Genomic DNA, 17868 nt, shown 5'->3' with positions numbered 1-17868 from the left:
AGTTGAACTCCAAAGGAATAGATAGCCCCCGAACATATATTGTCGGTGAGACAAGATGAGGCACAAACACAGGCAGAAAATAGAGTAAGCAAATGATGGGGCCCAAACTGTCTAGATAGAACAGGACAGGAACGGATACTGTCTGCAATAACGCAAAAAAACAAAAATAAATCACAATGCAAAAAGATTCAAGAAGACAAATAACTTAACTGAAAGATGCAAAACTGAGCAGGAGGCTAGCAGACCTCCAAAATGCTCAGGAAGCAAACCAAATCACCGGCAACAACTGAGGGAAGGTTGCTCACTTTAATCTCTCCAGTCTGTAACACCTGATCTCCAATCATCATCCTCAAGTGATTGACTTCTGTCGGCCAAACCAGCTCCATTACCAACAGCAACCACCAGAGGGAGCCAAAACTCAGAAGCCAGGTCAAAAGTGTTCACAACAGGTATGTCTCTATCAGTTTGTACATCGAGAGACTGAAATTCTTGCCCATTCTTCCTTGGCAAACAGCTCGAGCTCAGTGAGGTTTGATGGAGATCGTTTGTGAACACCAGTTTTCAGCTCTTTCCACAGATTCTCGATTGGATTCAGGTCTGGACTTTGACTTGACCATTTTAACAACTAGATACGTTTATTTGTGAACCATTCCATTGTAGATTTTGCTTTATGTTTGGGATCATTGTCTTGTTGGAAGACAAATCTCCGTCCCAGTCTCAGGTCTTTCGCATACACCAACAGGTTTTCTTCAAGAATGGTCCTGTATTTGGCTCCATCCATCTTCCCATCAATTTTAACCATCTTCCCTGTCCCTGCTGAAGAATAGCAGGCCCAAACCATGATGCTGCCACCACCATGTTTGATAGTGGGGATGGTGTGTTCAGGGTGATTACGCCAAACATATTGTTTGGCATTGTTGCCAAAAAGTTTGATTTTGGTTTCATCTGACCAGAGCACCTTCTTTCACGTTTGGTGTGTCTCCCAGGTGGCTTGTTGCAAACTTTAAACAACACTTTTTATAGATATCTTTGAGAAATGGCTTTCTTCTTGCCACTCTTCCATAAAGGACAGATTTGTGCAGTGTACGACTGATTGCTGTCCTATGGACAGACTGTCCCACCTCAGCTGTAGATCTCTGCAGTTCATCCAGAGTGATCATGGGCCTCTTGGCTGCATCTCTATCAGTCTTCTCCTTGCTTGAGATGAAAGTTTAGAGGGACGGCCGGGTCTTGGTAGTTTTGCAGTGGTATGATACTCCTTCCATTTCAATATGATCGCTTGCAGTGCTCCTTGGGATGTTTAAAGTTTTGCAAATCATTTTGTATGCAATCCGCATTTAAACTTCTCCACAACAGTATCACGGACCTGCTTGTTGTGTTCCTTGGTCTTCATGATGCTCTCTGTGCTTCGATCAGAACACTGAGACTATCACAGAGCAGGTGCATTTATACTGAGACTTGATTACACACAGGTGGATTATATTTATCATCATTAGTTATTTAGGACAATATTGGATCATTCAGAGATCCACAATGAACTTCTGGAGTGAGTTTGCTGCCCTGAAAGTAAAGGGGAAAAAATAATATTGCACGCCGCACTTTTCAATAAATTTCATTCAACTTCACAATTGTGTTCCACTTGTTGATTCTTCACCAAAAATGTACATTTGGCATCTTTATGTTGGAAGCATGATATGTGGGAAAAGCCGAATACTTTCACAAGGCATGGTACATCACCAGTTCAGGCTGGGGATATACAGCTCTGGCAAAAATTAAGAGACTATTGCAAAATTTTCAGTCTGATTTTTCTCTTTATAGGTATTGTGAGGTAGCGCTGTCATCTAAGTAGGGGATACTCGCTCAGCAGCCACAAAATCAGATCCGGCACGGGTATTCCACAAACTCATAACAGTCCCTTCGATTTATTAAGCAGCATAAACCGTGACAAAAAACATACAGTTCATATCACCAGCATAATCAGCATAGCGCCCATTGCAAAGTTTCCCTCTGTTAGCAATGTCCTATAGTCATAAGCTGTGCAGTATTTAATGTGCAGGCTTCCTAGCCCCAAGTTATCTCACCCACGTCCGGGTAACCTCACGGTTCCTTTATCATGCAGCAGACATTCATTCCCTTCAGAGAACTAACAGGTGCTGGCAACCATTACACACAGCCACTCCACAGATGCTTCTCCTGGGGTGACCTTTCACACTGGACCAACCTGGTCACAGCATTGACCCCTTGTGACTCACCCTGGCCACATTATATCGTTCATAGCCACGCCCACCGGGTCACATGACTCTGACCTCATCACAGGTCCTTCAAGCATTTCCACACTCTTTACCAGTGTTCTTTAAACACACCCCCTGGGTGGATTTGCAGGTAACCAGGCCCGCCCATCTCTCTAGTTACCTGGAGACTTCTCCCTTACACCTTGAAACACCTCAGCAGTATCACTGCTGATCAACACAAGTCTCCATCCCAAAGCCACAAACTTTGAGATACATAACTGCCATTCCGCATTCTGCCATTCAGCATTTCTCCTGGGACATCCACACAGCGCCCCCTAGCGGACTCAGTGGTTACTACACCACAGTATATTTTTGCAAATTGCTCTTTTATTCTATAAACTACTGACATATCTTCGAATTTCCAAGCACTACATTTTGTATTTATTTTCAGAAGATGAGAAAGGGTCAATATAACAAAAAAAATGCAGTGCTTGCAGGCCTCAAATAATGCTAAGAAAATAAGTCCATAATCATTCAGAAACAACACTACTAATTTTTTAACTCAGGAAGACTTCAGAAATCAAGATTTTGTGGAATAACAATGATTTTTAATCACAGCTTTCATGCGCCTTGGCATGATTTCCACCAGTCTTTCACACTGCTTTTGGGTGACCTTATGCCACTCCTAGTACAAAAATTTAAGCAGTTCTTCTTTGTTTGATGGCTTGCGATAATCCATCTTCCTCTTGATTACAATCCAGAGGTTTTTAATGGGATTCAGGTCTGGAGATTGGGCTGGCCATGACAGGGATTTGATGCGGTGTTCCTTCATCCATACATTAATTGACCTAGCAGTGTGGCATGTCACATTGTCCTGCTGGAAAAAACAGTTCTCAGGTGAGGAACATTGCCTGAGCAGAAGGAATCAACTGTTTTTCCAGGATAACCTTGTATGCAGCTTGATTCATAAGTCCTTCGCAAAGATTAACTTGCCCAAGAATAACCTTCCCAATTGCAGTCTAGGTGAAGCATTCCCAGATCATCACAGATCCTGCACCAAATTTCATGGTGGGTGCAAGACACTGTGGCTTGAACGCCTCTCCAGGTCTCCGTCTAACCATTAGATGAACAGCTGTTGGGAAAAGCTGAAAATTAGACTCATGAGAGAAGATTACCTTACTCCACTATGATCCAATCCTTATGGTCTTTGGCAAACTTCAGCCTGGCTTTCCTTTGCTTCTCATTGATGAAAGGCTTTTTTCTAGCTTTACACTACTTGAGCCTTGCCTCTAGGAGCTTGTTACGAACTGTTCTTGCCGTGCACCTCACCCCATCTGCCATTCCTTTTGTAGGTCACTTAATGTCATCCTGTGGTTGCTGAGTGACATTCGAATAAGATGAGGGTCATCCCGGTCAGTGGAGTCTCTTTTTCGCCCTCTGCCGGTCTGTAGCTTTATTGTCCCCAATATCTGCTTCTTGATCTTGTTGTAATGGACTGCCATCGTAGAAATTTTAAGGATGGAGGCAACATGACGCTCAATGTATCCCTCTACTAGTAAAACCAGAATTGAGCCCTTCTTTTCCTCACTCAAGACTTTTCTTTTCAACTCCTTTGGCATGGTTAAAAGTTATTTTTTCATTCCTATTACTTTTGGGATATTACTAGCACTTGTTTTACCATCCAGCTTGTCCTATTGCAAGAGGATTGTGAACACAAGAGCAGGGTTTTTTATACTTTCCTTTGTTAAGTAAGATTTGGTTCAGATGATCACCTAATCAGAAACACATTAAGTAGAATGAGGTGTACTCTGGTTGGAATTCATCTGACACTGGAATGGAATGGCTGTCAGACACGAGAAGCTGATTTTTATAAAACTGTGCATTGGTCTCCTAAGAGCTGCATATAAACATAAAAGTGACATTAATATTTCGTAGATCCTCCTTTTGCAAAAATAACAGCCTCTAGTCACTTCCTGTAGCTACTGTATTAATGAGTTCCTGGATGAAGGTATTTGTGACCATTCCTGTTTACAAAACAATTCCAGTTCAGTTAAGTTTGATGGTCGCCGAGCATGGACAGCCAGCTTCAAATCATCCCACAGATGTTCAATGATATTCAGGTCTGGGGACTGGGATGGCCATTCCAGAACATTGTAATTGTTCCTCTGCATGAATGCCTGAGTAGATTTGGAGCAGTGTTTTGGATCATTGTCTTGCTGAAATATCCATCCACTGCGTAACTTCAACCTCATCACTGATTCTTGCACATTATTGTCAAGAATCTGCTGATACTGAGTTGAATCCATGCGACCCTTAACAAGATTCCCGGTGCCAGCTTTGGCCACACAGCCCCAAAGCATGGTGGAACCTCCACCAAATTTTACTGTGGGTAGCAAGTGTTTTTCTTGGAATGCTGTGTTTTTTAGCCTCCATGCATAACGCCTTTTTGTATGACCAAACAACTCAATCTTTGTTTCATCAGTCCACAGGACCTTCTTCCAAAATGTAACTGGCTTGTCCAAATGTGCTTTTGCATACCTCAGGTGACTCTGTTTGTGGCATGCTTGCAGAAACGACTTCTTTCGCATCACTCTCCCATACAGCTTCTCCTTGTGCAAAGTGCGCTGTATTGTTAACCGATGCACAGTGACACCATCTGCAGCAAGATGATGCTGCAGGTCTTTGGAGGTGGTCTGTGGATTGTCCTTGACTGTTCTCACCATTCTTCTCTGCCTTTCTGATATTTTTCTTGGCCTGTCACTTCTGGGCTTAACAAGAACTGTACCTGTGTTCTTCCATTTCCTTACTATGTTCCTCACAGTGGAAACTGACAGGTTAAATCTCTGAGATAACTTTTTGTATCCTTCCCCTGAAAAGCTATGTTGAATAATCTTTGTTTTCAGATCATTTGAGAGTTGTTTTGAGGAGCCCATGATGCCACTCTTCATAGGAGAATCAAATAGGAGAACTACTTGCAAGTGGCCACCTTAAATACCTTTTCTCATGATTTGATACACCTGGCTATGAAGTTCAAAGCTCAATGAGGTTACAAAACCAACTTAGTGCTTCAGGAAGTCAGTAAAAAGTAGTTAGGAGTGTTCAAATCAAGAAAATGATAAGGGTGCCCATACTTTTGCACCGGTCAAATTTTGTTTAAATGCAGATTGCACATTTTCTGTTAGTACAATAAACCTCATTTGAATCCAGAAATATAACTGAGTCCATCAATTATTAGATATATGAAACAGAAATAGCTGTTGCAAAAACCAAAATTGTTATAAAGAAAAAAGGTTAACATTAATAGGGATGCCCAAACTTTAACATATGACTGTATTGCCTTGAAAAAGTATGCATATTCATTAACCTTTTACACAGTTTGTCACGTTACACATACAAAATGTAAAATTTATTTTATTGGGATTTTATTTGATATACCAACACAAATTAGCAAATATTTGTGAAATGTAAAGGAAGAGATACTTGGTTTTCTAATTACAGTATTTTTTGGACCATAAGGCTAGTTTCACACTTGAGCCGTTTTGCGCTGCGTTACGAGCGCACATGAAACGCATGCAAAAAACGCATGCAAATGCTGCGATTTTTTGTCGCATCATCATGCGCATTACGACAAAAAAACGCAGCGTTTGTATGCATTTTCAAGCGTTTTCCATGCGTTTGCGTTTTTTATGCGCATAGGTTGTCCTAGGTGTCACATTTCACAGAAGGAAAATCCTTAAAAAATTCTTGCAACAGACTACACCAATGGGACAGCAGTGGGCGTGTGTCATGGGAATTCTTTATATAGACCCTGTTTACAGCTGAATTCTTCACATTTGCTTGCATTTGCCTTTGTGAAACATGGATCTGCGCTGGAAGAGTTTTCACTTCAACTTGGATCTGGACATCAGGATGGCTCAGTCTTATGCAGTTGCTTGCCAGCAACAAAGGGAGAGAGACTGCGAAGATGGCATAGGCGGCGTTTGTAGATACATCCCATTATTGAACTCCAGGAGAGCCGGGGAGCGTACCACACCCTCTACAGCGAGCTCCAGGCAAACCCGGAGAAATTTACTGATTATACCCGGATGTCCCAACAAAGCTTCAGGAATTTACTTGCTCGTGTTGAACAATCCATTTGGAGACAGGACACACAGCTCTGTCGTGCGATTCCTCCGGAGGAACGGCTCCTGGTCACATTACGGTACGTAGTATTGCAAAACCAATGCCTGCATAATTTTCTTTGTTGTGACATGTGTTATGATAATATATATGTATTTCATATAGCTCTCACTATATACTCCATATACTGCTATATACTCATGTATTCTTATATAGCCATATTGCACACAGATACATATTCACAGTTTGAACCTTATAACTAGTTGGTGGAAATAACCTGCTACCCATTCATCTCATTGTCTTGTGATTTGAGAAATATCTAGCAGACATAGGGAATAAGGAAGCAAGGCCAGATGGTCCAGTCGATATTGGAGACTTGCTGACGAGTGCAAGACTCCGGACAGTAAATCATGTGGTGTCTAAGTAATCCCAGGTCGGACACCCATATATGTTCATGTATTGAAACTGACCAATTAGATAAGAAGTAAAGCCTTTATGTTAATGAATAACCACTCCTTCTGTACGAACTGATAAAAGACCATGAATGTGAATAAAGTTTCCAGAGTTCTGCTGGAAGGTATTGCTGCTAACCATGTGTGGCGTCTTTCCTTCCTTGAGTGTTCAATAAGACTGTCTAATCAGGACAGGCCACAGTACACACAGGGGTAAATTCACCCAACCAAAAAATCCACATCACATGTCCTATTCCAAAGCTGGCAGAATTATTGTTCTGCCATGTAGTAAACAAAAGGCTGCAGATTTATTTTTATGCCATTTTTTTTTTAAATCCATATACATAAATATTAATTTTTGTATTTTCTTGGTTTCCCAGAATCTTGGCTACTGGAGAGATCCTCTCTTCTCTCCACTTCCAGTACCGGATTGGAATCTCCTCCTTGTCTGGAATTGTTGCGGACACCTGCCGGGCTTTGTGGAACGTTCTCTGTCCAGAATTTATGCCCCTGCCCACCGCCGAAAAGTGGATGGAAATAGCAGAAAAATTCTGGACAGTCTGCAATTTCCCAAACTGTTTGGGAGCAGTGGATGGGAAACACATCCGGATTATCAAACCAAAAAGAACTGGATCTGAGTACTATAACTACAAAAAGTACTTTTCTACAGTACTCATGGCCATTTCGGATGCAGACTGTATGTTTGTTGCAGTGGACATTGGGGCATTTGGCCGTGGGAATGACTCCCAGGCTTTTAAGAACTCAGACATGGGCCGGAGGTTGTATGGCAACCAGTTCAATTTCCCCATGCCACGACCTCTTCCCAACACCGAAGGTCCGCCACAGCCATTTGTAATGGTTGGGGATGAGGCATTCCAGATGTGCCAAAACCTGTTCAAACCCTACTCCAGCCGGGACTTGGACCACACTACAAAAAATTTTAATTACAGGCTGACTAGGGCCAGAAGAACTGTAGAGTGTGCCTTTTGTATACTGGTCTCCAGATGGCGCATTCTCGGCACAGCCATTAATCTGAAACTGGAAACTGTGGATGAGGTGGTGAAGGCCTGTGTGGTTCTACATAATTTTGTGATGGCTAGAGACCACCCGACTTTGAACTCGATGATGCAGCTCCTAACCCATTGCTTGAATTTAAATCAGCACCCTCTTAGGGCATCCGTTGAAGTTGGCCAAATGAGGGACCAATTTGCGGCCTACTTCAACTCAGATGTAAGATGGGTGGAATGGCAAGATCAAATGGTGTAAAAATGTTTTCTTGTGTGTATGTTAATAATAAAAACCTGTTTTGATACCTGTACTGAGTGCACTCTGTCTTTTTACACTCCAGTACAATAGTCAACTGGCCAGGTGTACCAGTGAATTCATGATGCTGTGCTTTGTGCATCATGAATTTACTAGTACTCCTGACCTGGTGACTATACATATACACACACAAGCTGTATGACCTTTATCATCTCTACAGTTTGTGTTCATTTTTCAGCGACAGTGGAGATAGTACAACTAACATTTGTGTCACATGGCCTGATGTTACAAATAGTGATTCGGGGATGCACTAGCATCCGTCGCTCTTTATGACACATGACCCTGTGACTTTAAATATTATTTGTAGTATCATCATTATGGCTTGAGTTTGAACGCAGACTGGAGACATAATAAAGTTTATACAACTTCTACAATACCCAGGCTTGGTGTCATGCTGCAGTGAGGATGCCCAAACAAACGCATCCTGACTTCAGAAAGTTATCACACATGGGCAGGAGAATACACATATGAGTTAAACTGCAGCATCGCTACAGTCTGCTTGAAATATATGCAGACTGAAGCGATGCTGCAGGTTAAAACTCATGCGTATTCACCTGTCCAAGTATGATAGTTATGATACAAGGCCAGGGTATTGTATAAACTGTGTTCCAAATTATTATGTAAAAAGAGTTTAGGAGTGATAAGTTTAGAATTTTCTTGTTTGTCATTTAAACTCGTTGGTGATGTGTGTCAGGGCTGTTTATATCACTGAAAGCAATTGCAGATACCTGTGCAAATTAGTTTGGCAGGTGTGTCCAAATAAAGGCAAGACTACTTAAGAAGGCTGTTCCACATTATTAAGCAGCCTACATTTTTTGCCAAAATGGGAAGAAAAAGGATGTGTCGGCTGCTGAGAAGCAACAAATTGTGGCGTATTTAGGTCAAGGCATGACTACAATCAACATTGCCAAGACACTTCATCATGATCATCGCACAATCAAGAAGTATGTAGCTGATTCCCAGCACACAAGTGTGCGTGCTGATGAGGAAAAATTGAGGAATCTTTCCAACAGGCAATTGCGTCAGGTTAAAAGAGCAGCTGCAAAAATGCCTTGTCATAGCAGCAGACAAGTTTTTGAAGCTGCTGGTGCCTCCAACGTCCCCTGAACAACAAGATGCAGGGTCCTTCAGAGGTTTGCAGCTGTGCATAAGCCATCCTGTCGACCACCTCTATCCACTGCACACAAGCAGAAACGGCTCCAGTGGGCCAAACGATACATGAAGACTGACTTCCAAACTGTTTGGTTCACCGATGAGTGCCGTGCAACGCTCGATGGTCCAGATGGATGGAGTGGAGGATGGCTGGTTGATGGACACCCAATGAAAACACGGCTAAGGCGCCAACAAGGAGGAGGTGGAGTAATGTTTTGGGCTGGAATCATGGGGAGAGAGATTGTCGGCCCCTTTAGGATCCCTGAAGGGGTAAAGATGAACTCCATAATCTATGTGGAGTTTCTAAAACAGCACTTCCTGTCATGGTTCAAGAGGAAGAACCGTGTTTTCCGCAGCAAGATCATTTTCATGCATGATAATGCATTGTCTCATGTTGCAAATAACACATCTGCATCTCTGGCTGCTATGGACATAAAAGAGGACAAACTTATGGTGTGGCCACCATCTTCCCCTGACCTCAACCCCATTGAGAACCTCTGGAGCATCATCAAAAGGAGTGTCTATGATGGCGGGAGGCAGTTCACATCTAAGCAACAGCTCTGGGAGGGTATTCTGTCCACATGCAAAACAATTGAAGCACAAACCATCCAAAAACTGACAAATTCAATGGACGAGAGAGTTCAGAAGCTTCTTTCGAACAAGGGGTCCTATGTGCAAATGTAACATCACCTAGAATAAAGTTTTGATTTGAAAACTGTTTGATTTCATTTTGTAAAAAGCTGATAATGCTTATAATTTCACAATTGACCATTTTTTTGTTCAAAATAAAAAGGTTGAAAACTCTGCTGTGCATAATAATTTGGAACATGCATTTTGAGTGTTTCTTATTTTTAAAAATATACTGTTTTCATAGGCAGTTTGTTCAAAAACATTGCAATTATACTAGAATATTAGATGACTGGAAAATAACAATGACTGCAATTCATATAAGTAATTTAGAGAAAATATGAGGAAATATTTTTTGCATAATAATGTGGAACACAGTGTATATGACGTGTATTTTCCCCATCATGTCATCAGTTTATTCAACACACACTGAATAGAGGATGTGATTAATTACAAGGTATATCTAGAATCCCCTTGCCTTGTCTCACAAATAGTTAAATGATGATGGTAAAAAAAAACCCATAGTCAATTAACTTTTTAGGATACCTGGCAAGGTAACAATAGATATGCCTTGCACTCAACACACCATCCTCTATTCCAGAGTTTCCCAACTCCAGTCCTCAAGGCCCACCAACAGATCATGTTTTCAGGATTTTCTTTGCATTGCACAGGTGAAGCAATCACATGAGCAATACAAAGGAAATCCTGAAAACATGATCTGCTGGTGGGCCTTGATGACTGGCTCTATTCAGTCTGTGCTAGACTAGCAGACTGAAGAGACTGGTGGTGAAAATACAAGTCATACATTTGTGTTTTTGACTACACATATCTCCAAGACTGACACAAGAAACATGTGTCAGTAATGGAGCTATGTGGTGTCAAAAACGCTAATCTATGACTTGTATTTTCACCATCAGTCTCTTCAGTCTGCTAATATTGAACAGACTGATTAAAGCAAGGTTCCCCTACTCCAGTCCTCAAGGCCCACCAACAGATCATGTTTTCAGGATTTCCTTTGTATTGCTCATATAATTGCTTCACCTGTGCAATACAAAGGAAATCCTCAAAACATGATCTGTTGGTGGGCCTTGAGGACTGGAGTAGGGGAACCCTGCTCTAATCAGTCTGTGCAATATTAGCAGACTGAAGAAACTGGTGGTGAAAATACAAGTCATACGTTTGTGTTTTTGACTACACATATCTCCAAGACCGACACAAGAAACGTGTTAGTAATGGAGCTATGTGGTGTCAAAAACGTAAAGTGTACGGCGCAGTGTGTGTAGGCGGCGAAAGACACATTAAAGAAACCGTATTTTGTGAAAGCAGAATTGCGCATTTATTTTCAAACAAAAAAAAAATTTTTTTTATTGTGAATCACGTTTGGGGGAAGACTGGGTTACTTTGGGGGTGTGGAGAGACGAGGAACGGCTGGAAGTTGAGGAAGGGGTTCTAGGGGAAGGGGCGACAAAAGTACTGGGGGAAGGGAGCTCAGGGATGGAACTGGAGGCAGGTTGAGACACAATAGGAGGAGAGGGGGGAGGGACAAACAAAGGCTTTTGGTTTTTTTGCTTCTTTCTGGCTGGAGTCTCCTGCCTGGACCGACTTTCACCGTGTAACCACCTTACTTTGGTCGACCGCCTTGAGCTGCTGGACCGTGGCCTTGAGGGGTAAAAGAGGGAATGTGGGTCACCCCTCTGATGCTCGGTGGTGGCAGTGCTCCTAGAAGTGGCGGTGCTCCTAGAAGGAGAAGTCGTGTCGGTGCTCCAATAAGGAGAAGTGGTGTCGGTGCTCCTAGGAGGAGAAGTGGTGTCGGTGCTCCTATGATGAGAAGTGGTGTCGGTGCTCCTATGATGAGGAGTGGTGGCGGTGCTCCTGGGAGGAGAAGTGGTGGTGGTGCTCCTATGATGAGTGGTGGCGGTGCTCCTTGAATGATGAGGAGTGGTGCTCCTTGAATGATGAGGAGTGGTGCTCCTTGAATGATGAAGAGTGGTGGTGGCGCTCCTTGAATGATGAGAAGTGGTGGCGGTGCTCCTAGACGGCGAAGTGGTGGTGGTGCTCCGAACAGGAGAATAGGTAGCGGTGGCCCAAGCAGGTTCGGCGGTGACGGTCCACCACGATGGTGGTGCTCCAGACAGGAGCAGCGCTTGCCATGGTGGTGGTGGGGGTGGAGTGTCCAGCAGCACTTGGCATTAGTGTGGTGTAGTGGTGTCAGGCTTGACTAGGAATGCAGGTGGCCGTGCAGTGGTATGCAGCAGAAGTCAGTAGTGAGGTGTAGCGAGTCAGTGGTGGCACTGTTGGAAATGACACCACTGACTTCTGCACGTACCGACTCTGCTGCATAGCCTGCAAATAAGCAGTGTTGCAGGCCTGCAACACTCAGCCTTTGCTCAGGACTAAGGTGTTTTGCCATGCCCCGTTCAATTTTACTGAAAAAATGGTGCACTGGTCTGCTGAAGTCGGCCTCCAGACGGTCAAGGCGCTGGTAGACAGAGTGGAAGCGGTGTTCCATGTGGGTAAAACCACGATCCATGAGTGAAAAACCGCTTTCCACTCTGACAGCGACTTGAGGCTGGCATGAAAGGCCTCGCTCAAGTGCATGAACTCGGGCAAGACAGTCCTGTCCGAGGCCCTCTGCCGCTGGCAGGAAGTGACCACATAACCAGTGGCAGAGACCTGGGACAGGGGGAACACCCGATTGATCAGGTTCCTGGTCACCAGCTGTCTGTGTTGCTGACCTGCAAGATGCTTCCTGGCTGTCGGATGACTGGGACGGGTCCGAGGTTGATCGATGAAGGACCGCTCCAGGGACAGGTTGCTGCTCCAGGTGCTGTGGAAAGAAAAGAAAAACATTACTATCATGCATTTACAAGAAGCATCAGCTGTGGAATAGAAAAGCACAGGTTATTAAAAAAAAACAAATAAAAAAATTTATATACTTACGCTCTGGTGGCAAGGACCGGTCTTAGGAATGCCAACTCGCGATGATAGCGGTACTTTGTTTTGGTCCTTGCCGCTGAACCACTGCCAACCTGTAACGCAGCACAAACATCAGTGTTGAAGCGGTCCTTCATTGGTCGCCAACGTGTGCGGACTTTGTTCACTGTTGAAAAAAGGAAGAAAAAAACGTTATACAATGCACTGATGCCAACATCTATCATCACACACCTGAGTGAACTTAGCAAACATTCAATGCGGCATCACAAATGAATTCAATACACAATGCAGTCACTGTTGACCCTGAGGACACGGGTGTGTTTCCTACAAGAATATATCTTGCAAGAAACACACCAGTATCATCAGCAGCAAGAGTAAAAGCATGATCAATACAGCATTACAATACACAATGCAGTCACTATTGATCCTGAGGACACTGGTGTTTCCTGCAAGAATATATCTTGCAATAAACACACCAGTATCATCAGCAGCAAGAGTAAAAGCATGATCAATACAGCATTACAATACACATTGCAGTCACTGTTGATCCTGTGGACACTGGTGTGTTTCCTGCAAGAATATATCTTGCAAGAAACACATCAGTATCATCAGGAACAAGAGTCAATGCGGCATCACAGAGCATAGAAATACTTGCAAAACGCCTTTTTGGAAGTTGGAGAGGCGCTGTCCCAGCCATCCATCATCGCTGCGGCCACCTCATTCCAGAGCTGCCGGGTCACCACAGTGTCCTTGTACTGCTGGTCACGGCTGTCCCGCAACGGGACACGCGCCTGGACCAGGTGGATCAGGTGTTCATTGTCCAAGTAAATGTCTTCATCCCGTTGTGGAACCTAGAAAAAAAAAATTAGATTCTTGGAAATTTTGGAGAATGAAAAAGATAGAAAAATAGAAATAAAAGAAGCAAGAGAGAAGATGTAAAAAGGATAGAAAGGAAGAGAAAAAATAAATTAAAAAAAAAGGGACATTGAAAGACTGTGTACTTACATTACGTCTCCTCGCCAGGACTTGGGTAGGCTGCTCCCGCTGTTCCGCCTCACTTGCTGGGTCCGATGAAGATGTCTGTAAAGAAAAAAAAAATATTACACATTTGTAGAGGTAGCTATATTTACCCAAAGGCAGCAAAATCCTCATCTCACGCTCTGCTTGGGCCTGTTTTTGGTAGGATGGAGAATATTCTGATCCAGAAGACATGCTGGAATTTAAACAAAAAAAAACATAACTAAATAATAAATTTGAAAGGACAGGCAGACATTATGTTGAAGAATACTCACATTTTGGCTGATGCAGCTTGTATCCAAAGTTGTGGCTCTTCTTTGTTCAAGGCTGTCTGGTCTCTTCCGGGCTGTCTGTAAAGTGAGTGGTCTGACCGTGCAGACACCTTTTATCTTCACTCCTCCCAAACAATGTTGCTTGTGTAGGGGGTGGCTTAAACCAGTGTCTAGACATTGTTTACTCTAAAATCGCGTGTGCGCTAAAAGCGCTGACGAGCGCACGACCACGCGCACGCCAGGGATCACATAGACTGTAATGTTATTTTTTTGCGCATTCCGTGCGCACACGCGTGCATGCGATTTTTTTTAACGAGGTTGGGCGGAACAAAAAATGCAACATGTAGCGTCTGGCGCTGGAAAATGCGCAGCGCACGAAAACGCTGATGAGCACGTGCAATCGCTAGACCATGCGAACCCCATTTTAAAGACAGGGGACCATTGCGCGTGCACCCGATAGCACACAACGCGCTGCGTGATAAAACGCTAGTGTGAAACCAGCCTAAGACGCACTTTTTTCCCGAAAAATTTTGGGGAAAAATGGGGGTGCATCTTATGGTCAAAATATTTTTACAAATCCTTTTGTGGCGGCAGTCACGGTGGTGGCGGTCCTGATGCAGTCTCCCTTGCCTGGCTGGTGCGGCTGTGGTGCGGCGGTGGCTGTGTTCTGTGGCGCGGTGGTGTCGGGCCCTGTGGTGTGGTGGCAGCGGGGCTCTGCTGCATAGGGGTCTCCGCCACTATTTCATCAAAGCCCGGAAGCCCCCATAGCTCTGTTGCTGTGACGCGGTGGCCACCGGAAAGGTGTCCGCCGGGGGCGGCCATCTTTCTGGAGGCCTACGCATCGCAGCATGGGAGCTACGGGGGCTTCCGGGCTTTGATGAAATGTCAGAGCCCCCCACGCAGCACAGAGCCGCTGCTGCCCCAGGACACAGTGCTGCCACCCCACAGAGTCCAAGCCACCCCACAGAGCCCTAGCCACCTCACAAACCCCAGCCACCCCAAAGAGCTCAAGCCACCCCACAGAGCCCAGCCACCCCACAGAGCAGTCACTGCACAGAGCACTGCCACAACTCAGAGCACCACAACCGCACCAGCCTTGGATGGGATTTTCCAGAGGCCACCGCACCTGCCTGGACCACCGAACGACCCCTGTGACCACTCCTCCACTTGTGCCGATCCCTTCCCTGGTAAGCTGGATTTGAACTGTAAGACAGACCCCCCATTTGACATATTACTTTTTTCCCCTATTTTCCTTCTGAAAATTTGAGGTGTGTCTTAGGCCTGTTTCACACTTCAGTTTTTTGTGTCAGTTAAAATCCGCCAAAAAGCCGGAAAGCGGATCCGTTCCTAACTGATGTGAACGGATGCCACCGGATCCGTCTTTTTGACGGATCCGCCGAATGAAGAATTTTAAAGGAACCGCTGCCCGGGAAAAAGAGAGAGAGCGAGAATTTTTTCTCTGTCCACCAGAAATGATTTCAGGTTTAAATTTCCTCCTGACTTCATTCCTCCGGGCATGCGCTGTATAAAAATGCGGATCCTGCAGTAGAAAAAACGTTACATCATCCGTCCAGGCATCTCGGCGGACGCAAAAAAATTGACGGATCCGCAAAAAAACGGATCCAACGGATGGCCATCCGTCGAGATCCGCCGGTAATGCAAGTCAATGGGGAAAAAAACGGATTTTTTGCAAAAACGGATTTTGACTGATGGTCAAAAACTGAAGTGTGAAACAGGCCTTATGGTCCGAAAAATACGGTATTTTAAATATCTAAATCTGAGAATTGTGATACGCAGTTCTAAATCAGCACATGAGCAACAATACTTTGTAGGATCATCCTTCGCTACAATTACTACTGCAAGTGATTTGTTGCACATCTAGAGGCAGAATTTTTTTCCCATTGTTCTTGGTAAACTAGATTATTCTCTCAAAGAAGTATAATTTATGGAAATAATATCTATTCTGTGCATGTATATTCCCTCTTAAAACTTGATTCTTTATTTTAAAAAAAACTAGCTCTAGCTCAGTGACATTTGATGGAGAGCATATGTAAGCATTAATTTTCAAGGCTTGCCATAGACTCTGAATGGCTTTTAGGTCTGGACTATCACTGGCCAAACACATGAATATGCTTTGGTCTAGACCAGGTGTGAAGAACCTTTTTGCTGCCAAGGGCCATTTGGATATTTATACCATCCTTTGGGGGCCGTACAAAATCATCAACTTGAAAGTGAGCCTGTTACAGGTGTCGAAAAATTAATTAACTCTCCTCTAATAGGATGGCTGGAACGGTTTCTCTTTTGTGCACCTGTCATGTTAGCTGTATGGATGATGATACTTGTAAGTGCTTTTCCAGATTTGCATCAATCTGTAGCAAATGCAGAGCTTTGCGATAAGTTTTGTAAAGAACTTGCAGCACTAAGTCGTACTGAACACAGATGTATATTACACTGCAAGTATCCTCACAGTGGGAAATTCATCATCACTGATCTTGTTACATTTATAGAACTGAAGCAGTGGAAGATCTGCACTATACATCTCATAAGGTACACAGACTGCTGTATGTACATTACAGGAGACTTGGGGCTGAGGCATAGACATTACAGAAGATGTGGGACTGTAGCATGGACATCACATGAGATGTGTGGCTGCGGTGAAACATCACAGATGTTGGACTGCAGTATAGACATCATAGGATACACTGCAACTGCTGCGAGACACTCATTGTGCGCCAAAACCACCCATAAAATACATTTTGACGCTGACACTGGCCAGCATTTCATTGAATGGTCTGCGACATTCAGTAGTGAATGCTGCATGTGCGTGGAGTAAGAAGAAATAAAAGGGTTTGCAGATGTAAAAACGTAGTTGCTGGCCAAAGCACTGAAGTCGCCGGTAATCTGCCTGGGGGCCGAATAAAAGGTAATTATTTACAACTCGTGAGCCTGAGGTCCCCTACCTCTGATCTAAACAATTACATTTGAGCTCTGGCAGTATGTTTAGTGTCCCTATCCTGCTGGATGGTGAACCTATGCCCCAGTCTCAAGTCTTTTGCAGCCTGTAACAGGTTTTCCTCCAGGAATGCTCTGTATTTAGCTTCATACATTTTTCCATGAAGTCTGACCAGTTTCCTTGCCCCTGCTGAAGAAAAGTAGCCCTACAGCATGATGCTGCCACCACAACATTTGACGGTGGGGATGGTGTTTTCAGAGCGTTGTGCACGGTTAAGTTTTCTGTCACTTATAGCATTTTACATTTAGACCAAAAAGTTCTACTTTTGTCTCATCTGACCAGAGAACGTTCTTCCACGTGCTGTGTCCCCCACCTGGCTTTTTTCACTGCAGCCAGGATTTCTTATGGCTGGCTTTCTTCTTGCCACTCTTACATAAAAGGGCAGATTTGTAGAGTATATGACTAATAGTTAGTTGTCCTGTGACAGATTCTCCCACATGAGCTGTGAATCTCTGCAGCTCCTTCAGAGTGAACATGGGCCTCTTGGTTGCTTCTATAATTAGCGCTGTCCTTGGTTGGGATGTCTGTTTAGGTGGGCAGCCATGTCTTGGTAGGTTGAGGCTATGTGCACACGTTGCGGATTTTGCTGCGGATCCACAGCGGATTTGGCCCTGCGGATCCGCAGCAGTTTTTGCTGCGTTGTACAGTACCTTTATTTTCAATGGAAAACAAAAACTGCAGTGCACATGCTGCGGATTTTTCTGTGCGGATTTGCTGCGGTTTCAAAT

General features: G+C 44.0%; 1 protein-coding gene across 7 annotated transcripts in view; it reads right to left on the bottom strand.

The window, feature by feature from the left end:
* SLC12A7 (solute carrier family 12 member 7) overlaps nt 1-17868 on the bottom strand; it is a 745935-nt gene that overhangs the window by 586202 nt on the left and 141865 nt on the right. The gene's annotated exons all lie outside the window — the stretch shown is intronic.

This window comes from Dendrobates tinctorius, unplaced genomic scaffold, assembly GCF_039654945.1.
Source record: "Dendrobates tinctorius isolate UK_male_01 unplaced genomic scaffold, ASM3965494v1 ptg000102l, whole genome shotgun sequence".
In the NCBI taxonomy this organism is placed as follows: Eukaryota; Metazoa; Chordata; class Amphibia; order Anura; family Dendrobatidae; genus Dendrobates; species Dendrobates tinctorius.
This window is presented reverse-complemented; position numbering and strand designations above follow the sequence as displayed.